Raw genomic sequence first — 12,323 nt, forward strand, 5'->3', positions numbered from 1 at the left:
TGGATGGGAAGCACCTATTTATAATTTTTGGGTGCATATTTCAGAAGTTTCTTTACTTATGTTTTCCTTATTTTACCCCTTGTTCTAGAATTTTCTTTACACACATTTAAAACATGTGGTTAAATATCTTTTAGAACTATCTTATTGATTGGCATTTCCATATTTACCCTTTTGTCATTTAAATCACATGTTTATTTCCTTACTTAAATGTTGTTTGGGTCCATGAGCATTTATTGAAAAAACGCCACCACATCAACACCACATAGGTGTTGGCATTTATTGTGCATGAAACCATTGTTTGGTTTCACCGTTTATCAAATAAACAGTAAAAATCATGAATGCTTGGATTTTTGTGCACTAAGCATTTAGGAAACATCAAATTCTTGTTTCCCCCAATGCCCCAACATTTTCTTGAAACGAAATGCTTATGTGGAACACTTTTATGGGGTGTTAATATGAGGTGGAAAGTAAAAAGCATTTAAAGTAATGCCCAAACAACAAAAGCAAGAAACTTTTAAAGTAAAGTTGTACAAATAAACATTTAAAGCAATAAATTACCCATCTATAAATGCCCACGAAACCAAACATATACTTAGTTGGACATATTTCTAAAATGTTCATTTATACACATGTTTATTCCTATTCAAGAATTTTCTTTTGATTTCTAGAGTATTCATCCCTTAGTTATGTTTGACAATGTATGCCCTTAGCTCTAATCAAATTGATGTATATGGACATTTATTTGTAAATGGACAAATTACATAATTGTTTCATATTTATATTGATATGTTTTCTATGTATTACCCTTTAAGCTAAACATAAAACTCATATTAGTTTAGAATGTTCTCAGCCATTAAATAGACCTGGGGATTTTATCATAATAAGGCTGGCACTAGTATGTTGCCAAATACTTGGAGCAGCTTGTCTCAGCTACTAGGGTTAGACCTAAAGCACAAGCAGTGGGTGTTTGGAAGAAACACTAAACTCATACCAATTTCCAGTTATGTCCTAGACCTTGGAAATAAATGGGCAAAACTGGAAAATTGCACATAACCCCAAACTTGATTATGATACTATACTAAGTACTGGATCGAGCTTCATTTGATGTGCCAATCAGTAAAATCCATCAAGGGTCAAATATTTGGGCATGTTGGGGCAATTTGAAAAATTACTTGAGTGAGTGATCATAGTGATAGGATCAACCCCTATCGGACAAAGTAAATATTAGGGTTTACACTCTCTTTGATGGAAACCTAAATTTCACCTATGTTTGAAATCTAGTTTAGCAAAATATATTTATATATTATATTATTATTTTATGAAAATGGTTTGCAAAAGGTTTTAATCTCGGGATCCATCCGAGCAGAGAGTGTGGCACTACACCTTGCAGCCAGGGGAGAGGTCCTTCCCTGTTGGGTAGTGTTCTAATGATTATGGGCCAAGAGGTTAAGTGCAAGACAACATTATAGGGTTGATTGCCTGATGGGCTTATCTCACATAAGTTCATTATCCTTGGGTCTTTATAGAGTAGTTGAATTCGATGATCATTTAGGTGTAAATGTTGGGCCCAAACTAAGCTCATGTTGATTGGCTCAGGGGTTCACTGCCCTAAGTAATGAATTTGGCCCAATTTCTTTCAAAGGTGGGGCAGAACCCTCATGGACTTGTGTGAGACCTTTGTTGGGTCTCATGCCATACAATATCAGGCCCAAAGTGGCCATGCAACACTTAGGGACATAAGCCTTTAAGAGAAATGGGTAAATTGTCATATGATTTCTAACAGTTTTCTTCTTCTTCCCTCTTGCCCTAAGTAATGAATTTTTTGCTCTCTCTTCTTCCCTCTTGTCTATCAAGAAACCCATCACAACCTAGCCTTTTCAAGAACTGATTTCTAACAGTTTTCTTCTATATTTTTGCAAGATAAACATTAAAGAAACTTACGCTCACTCACCTCATTCGGTCCAAGCCAATTGGATAGTAGATTTGCTAAAATCAGAGTTGTTGAATCAGTAACATACACTATGCCATCATTAGTAGGAGGCCAATTTTGGGACTAATATTGGGCATGAGATTCCACTTGGGGAACTGCAATTTGTGGTCTCCGTATTAGGTATAATCTCCTTTTAATTTGATTTCAAATCTGGTCCAATTCAGTGCAAGATCGATCCAAAAAATCCAATTTTCAAATTCACTAAGAAATCGATTCCCAAAAGGGTTAGAAATTTTTGAAATTTTGCCCAGCCATCTAGAATGGTTCGGCCATCCATATGATGGATTCTAAACCCTTCCAACAAGTTATGCATTGATCTTGTTATTGTGCTGAAATATTCAACAATTATATTTAGTTAGAAAAATTGGCTAAATTGACTTAGGTTCAGTTAGTCTTGTCATAAGTGTAAATATGCATTGATAGTTAGGTTGATCTCCTTACATTGTCCATCTTGAGACCCAAATGGTCTCATTCTTTTCTTTTGGTTGTTGTCACCTATATCCTAACTTTGCATAATACCTATTTCAACTATTAATATCTCGTTAAAAGCATTAAGATCAAAAGTTGTAATTATTTGCTTGATTTGGGGATTTAATCCCTCCTCAAAAGTGCCTTGCTAATAGGGATGGCAATTTTCCCCCGTAAAATTGGGGTCCCGCCCCACCCCAAATGGGGTAGGTTTTCCTCGCCCCGAACCCGAAGGTAAAATTAGTAAAATATCTCTAGGTTTAATATTGATATTTAAAATATATCTACGCTTTTCCTAAATTCTTAAAATCCTAGAATCCTTTAATTCCATTTTTGAAGTACCCCCAAAGTATTATAATTCAATTCCTAAAATACCCCCAAATTCCTATATTATATGTGTAAATTGTCCACAAAATTAATAAATTTTAAGAAGTTGCCTTGGAGCTAGAAAAATTCGGGGATTACCGGTACCCGACAGGGAGTGGATGCCCTGCCCCGCCACCAGGGATGGGGTGGGGACGAGGCAAAGTATCTTGACTTCGGGGCTAGACCACTCATGGGCCGGGTAGCCCGATGGCCCGGCACGGGCCGCACCCTAGTCGGGTTTGGTCATGTAATTAGGCCTGTGGGCCTGACCTCGGGCCTAACACAGTAAGCCCGATTGTGTTACGGGCTAGGCTCGGGATTTGTCAAAAAAAGCCTGACCCGGCCCAACTCAGCATTATATATTTTATAAAATACATAATATGTATTTTATATATTATATAAAATATATAAATAATATAATATTTATTGAAATATATATTTATAATTTAATATATACATTTTTTTATTTTTTCTTTGTAGGCCCGATGGTCGGTCCAAGCTCGGGCTCGGGCCTTAGAAAAATCTGTTAATACAAAGTGAAAGCCCGGCCCGACCCATGAACAGGTCTATTCGGGGCAAGGATGGGGAGGGGGTGCCCCGCCCCGTTGCCATTCCTACTTGCTAAGCACTTCACCATCTTGTCACCTTGCACTATAATAAAAATATGCATTATTTATATATAATACATATATATAATATGTTTTTATTTATAAAGTTATTATCAAATTTTAATTTACTATTCAGGAAATATGAATTAATTTATTAATTTGTTAAATTATTACCAAATTACTCCTATCTACAAGTATAATAATTCCAAAAATCCAATGAAAAAAGTCTACCACATAATTCTAATGTGAAGAAGTTTAACATGGTAATAGGTTCATACAAATAAGCTATGTAATATGTTTAAATTATCAATAAGTAACATTCTATTTCCCTAATTGGACCAAGCATATGGTAAGAAAAAAAATCATATAATCCACATAATCCCCAAAATTCACAAGATATGTAATATATTTAAAGACAAATTAATATGTTCTAGAGAAAAATAATCATATACTTAAAAATTAAAATTTTCAACAATTTACAAAATCATAAGAACAAACCAGATGGAACACATGTTGTGGTTAATATCGATATTCAAATTCAAATTCAGAGTAATACAACAATTTAACAAGGTTAGATTAGGATCACATATATGCCTTATGGTGAGGGCCCAAATTCAAAATAGACTAGTTTAAGATGGCATTGTATTCATTGTTAGCACTCAATTCTTGCTTGGTCCCTTTACCCCACCTCTCCATACCTTCCTTTCCGACTCTAAAACATGAAAACACAACTAGATCAACTTGGGACTTATCAAAACTCCAAATTCTCTCTTTTAACACAATTCACACGACAAGTAAAAACATTGGGATCAACATCGAACATTCAATTAGACATGATCCCTAGAATTAAGAAACTAAAGCTTAATTGTACAATAACTTTCATCACTAAACTCTAAAAATTCATAGCCCCGATCTACGCATTCTTCAAACCTTGACTCCACAAATCTAAATCCAACACATTCATTGCCCCAAGGACACTAAGACACGATCAACCCCCAAATCTCACCTTAAATCTATAATGGTCAACCTAAAAAATGTCAAGATTCCATTTTGACAGCCCTGAATAAATAAAGCCAAACAACTAAGATATAAAAAAAAAAAATCTTTCTCAAATTTGAACCATCCACCCGACTTTTCATTTCAATCCATTCCCACATGTCAAATTTCAACTCAAAATTCCCTTGATTAACCATCTAATCACCAAATATTCTAATTTGACATTTATGATTTAACCACACAAAAAGTCATATCCCAAGTCCAAAATCCTCAAAATAAACAATCCGTCGTATTCAACCTTAAATTCCTATTTTTCCTCCTAATACAAGCAAAGTTCCATTTTGGACCCCCTTATTGGTTGGTGAGTTTTAAGTCAAAACCTTAATATAAACCAAATCTTTCAATCCACATCTCTGATTATATACTTGTTTTTTCCATCAGATTTAGAACACTCAAAGATGCTTACCCACCAAATTTCATCCAAAAATTCCCATGTTTGACCTACAATGAAGCCAAGTTTCTATTTTAGTAAATCTTGTTAATCAGAACATACCAATCGTGGATCTCCGCCATCAAAGCCTATCTAACCAATCAGACCATACCATTATATCCAAAAACTCTCAGTACATCAAATTTTACGACCAAACTCCTTTATTTAACCGTTAAAAAAGTAAAATTCTATTTCAAGCCTCCTCATTGATTAATAAACCATAAGCTAAAACTTAGACCCGAACCAAATCTTTCAATCCATACCTCTGATAAAAAATACATCACTTCCATTGGATAGAGATTATGTTTCAACAAATCCCGTTAATCAGAGTTTACAAGCCATTGATCTTCATCCCATCCTTATTTGACCAATCAGACCTCACCACTGTATTCAAAGACCTAGAAAACCCCAACATGTCAAATTGTACGGCCTAATTCACTCGTTTAATCGTTGAACTAGAAAGATTTTATTTTGATGAACCAAATTAAATCACCACTTCATTTGTTTCACCTTAAGACCTTAAAAGAGTGAGGGCTGATGTCAGACCTTCACTTAATCCCCCTAGCCCATTAGACTAATTAGGACAAACCAAGTAGACCAAAAGAACCTAAAAAAACCCAAAATAACCCCTCTTGACCCTAGAAATTGACATAAGGGCCATTATGGCCACTTCATTCAGCCATTGGCAAGTCAAATTTGAACTTGACATGAACAGATTCGAAAATCACCCCATTGGGCATGAGAAACCCTAGGAAAATCACTAAAATCTTGGATTGATTGATAAAACCCTTAGAGATCTTCTGTAAAAGTAAGATAGGTTGAGTTCTCTGGGTTTTCTTGCATGCTCAAGCATGTCTAAAACCTTGAAATGTGGTAAGTTTGTTTCAAACTTGCTCCAGCCAATCCTCAACCATTTCAGTAAAGAACTTGAGAAAATTTTCAAATCTTATATTAAAATTCATCAAAAATGCCCTATTTCTCCTTGTGTTCATGTCCTAGCCTTCAAGAAAGACAAAGTCCATCTCAAATATCCACTCTTTTTCATCAAGGAGCAATTTCAAGATCTTCCTTTGTTTAAAAATCTCAAAAGGTGTCTTTCTCAGGCTCTGAAATTACTGTTATAAAGTTTAGTCAAGGCGACACCAAATATGTAAGTTTCTTAACCTACATTGTTAGTTTTTTTTTTCTTGCTAATCAATTCTCACGTTAGTTTCCTTTCAAATATCTTTTAGTTTGATTTTAGATTGATTGAGATTGAGGCTCTAAAGCTATGAAAGCTCTTCTTCAAGGTTTATATAACCTCAGAATTAGAAGGAGAGAAGCGAAGGATTTAGGGAAAATTAGTACCTAATTCCTAATAACATCCCTTTAAAACTGAGATTAAGAGATATTAGAAGGGATCCTATTCACAAATTTTACTCCATTTGTATTGATTCAAATTTTGTGAAGTTGAGGGCCTAAATAACTCTCATATTGGATTGTCATTTACAGCTTGAAGAAAGGGGTGTCTAACACCTTCCCTCTCCCAATGTAGAAGATTTTAAAGCCTCTTGGTAAGTATCTTTTAGGTAGAGGATGGAGTTACTATTTTTCAAAGAAAAATTAAATTTTATCTCCAATGATAGTATTCGGAACGTAATCACGTATCATTAGAATATAATAGATACATCAATCCATGCATGAGCCTTATAAAACGAATTTAACAACAATAATAATATAGGTAAATAAAGAATAACAACAATAATAACTTTTCGGTAAGTTACTTACCCAAGTAAGTGCAGTTACCTGGTTAAGTTTTTCCTAGTAAACACTTACTTGGGTAAATGCGTTTACCCATGTTCTTTTATTTCTCATGTAAATAAGGCAATGACCTTTTTATCCATAAAAATCTATTATTAAAAGGGTTATTTTTGTCCCATTCAAGTATTGGCAACTTTCCCCCTAGGTGGGAAAGTTATTTACCCACCTACGAGATGGGTATTACTTACCCAGGAAAATAAACATTCTCTAGTCCCCACATAAATCTGAAAAAAGAACATGGGATTTTTGGTCAATGGGAACCAAAAACCCATTGAACAACTTCCCCCCTCTCAAAATCTGAAAAAAAAGAATGCCCCCTAAAGAATAATTTAGTGACAAATGAATTTTTGAAATGATTATCAATGTACCACATAGTAAAAAAAAATTCACTTATATTCCAAATTCATAATATCCTAAGTTTGCACATGCTCGATTCCTTATTCAAATAAACATAAAAGCAATACACATATATAACCAAGAAATTAATTGTTAATTTAATTTATCATCCAAAAATAATAATAATAAAATAACTGGAAGATGAAAAGTCACTTACCTAATACATTGAATCCAAAGTAGTAATAAAAGTAAGTCATTGTATATCCAAAAGCCTATAAACCAATGAGTAATTGTTACCTCTAATTTCAATATCAATATTACTAAATTCATGATGCATATGCTTCTAGCTTTTTGTATTGTTCTATTTAACCTAAGGTAGTTTACTAGCTTAGGTTTTGAGATTTTCAAATGTCTAGTTTTTAACTTGCATATTTACATGATCAAATTTTGGTACTTCTAACTTTACACTCCGACCACCTAAAATAAGAGATCAACATTCCAACATAAACTTCTCACAAATATTACAAATTAGAATCGAGTCTCATTCAGAGAAATCACGAAATGAATGATTTACGATAACATAAAGTTGGTTCTCAACCAACATTCCCAGAATTTCCTGATTTTTTATGTTCGTGGACCTGACTTCCAAGACATGTAACTTCTAACCCAATTATCTGTTTCATAAGTGTGACCTATCATTGTAAAGATCTTGTAGCACAGTACAATTTAAACATCAGTTGCAACCAAAGAGAACTAGGTGATCCCTTTAGTTGGTTGCTAAATTTTTCTAGAATTCCTTGATTTAACATATTTAGGACACCAACTTCCAAAAATCATAACTTTCAATTCAAATGTCCAAATGAGGAGTTCTACTTACCGTTTTGAAGATCTTAGTGAGAGCTATAACTTAGAACCAAAATCTAGTCAAAAACATTGTTGGAAGGTTGATTTTTGGTGGCCTAAATTTGGCTAATGTCTACTGTGTTCCAATCCAAAATTTAATATACAAATTCAAAAGACACAAGGTTTGATTTGATTGAATTCTAGTGATGTAGGGTTTCTATCAAAACTATTTTCCTTTCCAAAAAGTAGGAAGAAGATGAGCATCCAGTGAAAAACCCTTATTCTATGTTCAATATGCAAGAAAACAAAAAACAAAAAAAAAAAATGAAAAAATCAAGGGAGGAAAAGACTTTACCTAAAGAGTGATTTGATACCAAAGAATCAATGATATTAATTCCCACCTTGATTTTCAAATGATAGATTGTCTTCATCTTCGCTTACATCTGACAAAAGAAAACTTTGATTAGCTAATAAAAAGATTAGATTTCTTTTTCCTCTCTTAACACCTCTTTTATATTTTTTTTTAATGTTCACTCAATAAAAAAAAAATATTAACAACTACCCGCTCCTATAGTCATGTACTTACCCACTTCTCCCACTACTCATTAGTTGCCTCTTTTTTATTTCTTTTTTAATCTTGGGTATTACAATTTCCTTCTCACATTTACCCACAACCACACATCGTAAACATCTCTCAATGAACAACTACCTACAAGCACAAGAGATTTCCTTATGTAGTATCATTTGGACAAGAAATTTTAACAAAGGTGAATACTGGTTATGTAATTTATTATTGATCCTTTTTTTTGTTGCAATAGAAAAAAGGCTTTAACAAAGGCAAGGGGTAGAGCTACCCCACAAAACCAAACGTCTAATTCTATGGACTCACAAAGTGCACCTCACACCAACCTCGCAATGTATCGCAGCCGTGCATTGAGAACATCTCCTATATTTAATATTTCCAATGCATAGTTGCAAATCCGATCTTAATTCTCTATCACTATCACTAGTAATGAAATCTATCTTCCCAACAATTAGCTTCATAAAGAACATGTTTCCACTTATTTTAACCAACTTCCTTGGGTTTTAGATAATCATCTCAACATTCCATGCGGTGCATCATCTGAGGTTAAAGGCTTCAATAATTATTTTGGAATCTCCTTTCATGATGGTATCATTATCATTATGCTCAAAGTTTAAAGCCATTATAATAGCATTTTTCTGTTAATGCTTTTGTCTTTATGATTTGACATCTAACTAACTTGTCAGTCCCTAAGCTAGAATTTTGTCCAAGTGGTCTTTTACTACCCAAGCAGTCACGGTCATCCCATTCCGATGAGTTGATGCATCAAAATTTGTCTTCAGTTGTCTTTCATTAAGAGGGCGTCATTTAACACGATGAACTTCTCTTTAACCTACGAACTTGATGAAAATGTTAGATTAATAGGAACTTAGGTCCCATTGTCACATAATAAATCACAATTGCAAGGGCAAGGACTATGACCGTTGAAGATTATATTATCTCTCTTTATTTTCGTATGTTCCAAAGGAGCATTACAACTTTCTCACATTTGTATTTTTTATGGTTGTTGCTTCTTAAAATCTAGTCATTGAATCTTTCACTTGGGCTTGGCAATAACCCATTTGATCCACAAGCATCCAAACTTCTCTAGCGACCCTACGTTATATGAATAGATATTCTACTAATTCTATAGATTCCATGCATAACGGGCATTCTAGGTTGATGCTCCCTCCACCCACTACATGAAAATAGACTTTTAACCATGGACAAAACTGTAGCTACAAGTCCAAAAGCTACGGTCTAGTTACGGATTTTGTGTCCGAAGCTATATCATAATACTGCTGCTATAACCATATCTCAACCATTGTTGCAACCCTATGGTGTTATTTTTTTTAGATCAATAGTGGCAATTATGATCGCTGCTAAATATTATATATTTGTTCAAAATTTTAAATACAAAAACTTGAATCATTTGTTATATATAGTAAAGATATGTTCATTCATACATTACAAAATTTCTAATAATAGAAATTACATTATAAAAAGTAAAAAAGTTACATCTCATGTACAATTTGCATACATCCATAGGTTTCAAATACATTATAAATTTCAAATTGCTTGAAGATTAAACTACAATTAATATTTGAAAATATGATCCAATATGTCCATCCAAGCATCTAAAGTTGCTCCTTCCGTTCAACCTATAAAAATACAACAAAGAAAAATTGGAATTCCATGAAGTGATTTTATGAATTTACCATTCAAACAATTTATAATACAAACCAAGGTTCAAAAAATCGTTATGTATCGGCTGATACATATTGTATCGGGTCAAGGCCTGGTTCAGAAGGTAGCCGGGACTTAAACCGGCCCCTCTGAACCAAAATTGAAAAAAAAAAAAAAGTGGAAGTTAAAAAAAGGGCTGATACTGGTCAATCAACCAGTATTGATACTTTGAACCTTGATACAAACAAATTGCAACATTAACTCAAAAAACCTTCTCAATTTGTAGTTATTATTCTGTAAAAAATATTAAACATAATTCTACAATTTGTAAGCCATCTTTGCAATGCAGCCAAATTATTTCTCAAGTAAAATGAAGAACCTACCAGCACTAAAAACTAAAAGAGAAGTGTCTTGAAGACCTACCATAACTAGGTGCTCACATTTAGTTCCTTCATATAAACGACCCAATCACTACAAGTCTTTAAAGACCATGTATCAGTTTAGCCCCCAAGGAATTACCTACACTGACTGTTCAAGAATATCTCAATGAGATGGAACCAATTTGGTCTCTGGAAATTCCACCTATTCTTGATGGTCCCGAATTCCCTAGGCATCAATTATTAAAGTTCAGTCTTAACCATCCTTTCTCTGGGATCATCCAATCTTAATTCACTTGTTGTCATGTCATGTAGCTTGCAACTGGGAGCAATCCTCCCGAAATAGCATTTAACTTAGCCCGTTTAATTTTCCCTTTTGTCAACACCCAGCACCACTTTCCTCCCAAAATAGCCATGGTAAAATCAATGAAATCCACATCCTACTGCTTGTTTTATAAAAATCCATTAGTTCGTTTCACTCTGAACCCCCCACAGCATACCACTTTCCTAGTGCATTGCCATAAGAGGTTGCTTCTCAGTGTTTAATGTGATTTGATGTGAAGAAAAATGATCATCCACCAGTGGGGACATAGACGAACCAAAAAAGGAAATCAAATAATTCTATGTATCTGTAGACTGAATTGAAATGGTAAGATGGGAACAAGTGATTGACATTCTCACTGCTCTTCAAGTAGATGATGCATACACGAGGGAGAAGAACCAAGTAGTCTGTCTTTATTTGAGCATCTCAACATTATTGATTTCCTTCAAGGATGCTTCCTATCTAAAAAGTCTGATCGCAAGTGGAGTGGGACCACCTTGAAGAGTGTTTACCTGAAAAGGTGTGGGTGAGGGGGATTCATCAAGGACTTTGTAAACAAGAGGAACCATTTACTAACCAAGAGCCTAGATGCAATTATCAAACCCTTAGAATGTAAGATGACATCCTTGAGGTTATCAATTTCATTCATGCCCAACGTTACATTATTGTTCCCTATCTCCTCCTGACCTCCTTCCTGATTTTCTATGGTATTCAATTCACCAATGGTTTGTTGGAAAGCCCTGCAAGTAACACCATACAAATCCAAGTTGGCTGAGGTATTAGCATTAATTAAATAAAAATATTTTACTTAGTAATGGAATTTAGGAAACAGGATGAGAGAGGAAGGTGGTTGCCGCTCCTGTTGATCTGTTCTCATCATCTTTGATCAAAATGTTGTAGATACATCATCCATCCAATTATCTTAGGGCCTGATTGGTTTGCAGTTGGAATTAGAATCAAAATCCTTCGGAGTTGGAATGGTCTATTCCCATAGTCTATTTGATTCAGACAGGAATGGGAATGGGAATTGGAATAAGCAGGAATGGGATTTCATTCCCAAGGGAAGGGGCAGGGAATGGTCATTCCCTCAAATGGGGGAATGCCATTCAAGCAGGAATGAGAATGGAATTCCGATTCCGTCCAACCAAACAGTTGGAATCAGAATAGCCCATTCCTTTAAAGCATTTAGACTATGAATTTTAAAGGCTATGATGGTTTTAATTAGAAAGTTATTTTGTTTAATTGGAATCAGTTTTAAATGAAGAAGGTGGTAGTACTATAAAGGCATTTGAAGGATTCAAGCCTTTTATGGTTCATCTGTATATCTATAATTAATTAAATATTTATGGTTCATCTTTATATCTTTATATCTATAATTAATTAAATATTTTTAATGACAAATAAAAATGTCGAATTGCTAGTTAAAGACAACATCCAAGTGGACATTTCACTAGAGAGGCAAAGACTACAGTTTCCGAC

The sequence above is a fragment of the Nelumbo nucifera genome, chromosome 6, assembly GCF_055504915.1.
Source record: "Nelumbo nucifera cultivar China Antique chromosome 6, China Antique-T2T, whole genome shotgun sequence".
Lineage (NCBI taxonomy): Eukaryota > Viridiplantae > Streptophyta > Magnoliopsida > Proteales > Nelumbonaceae > Nelumbo > Nelumbo nucifera.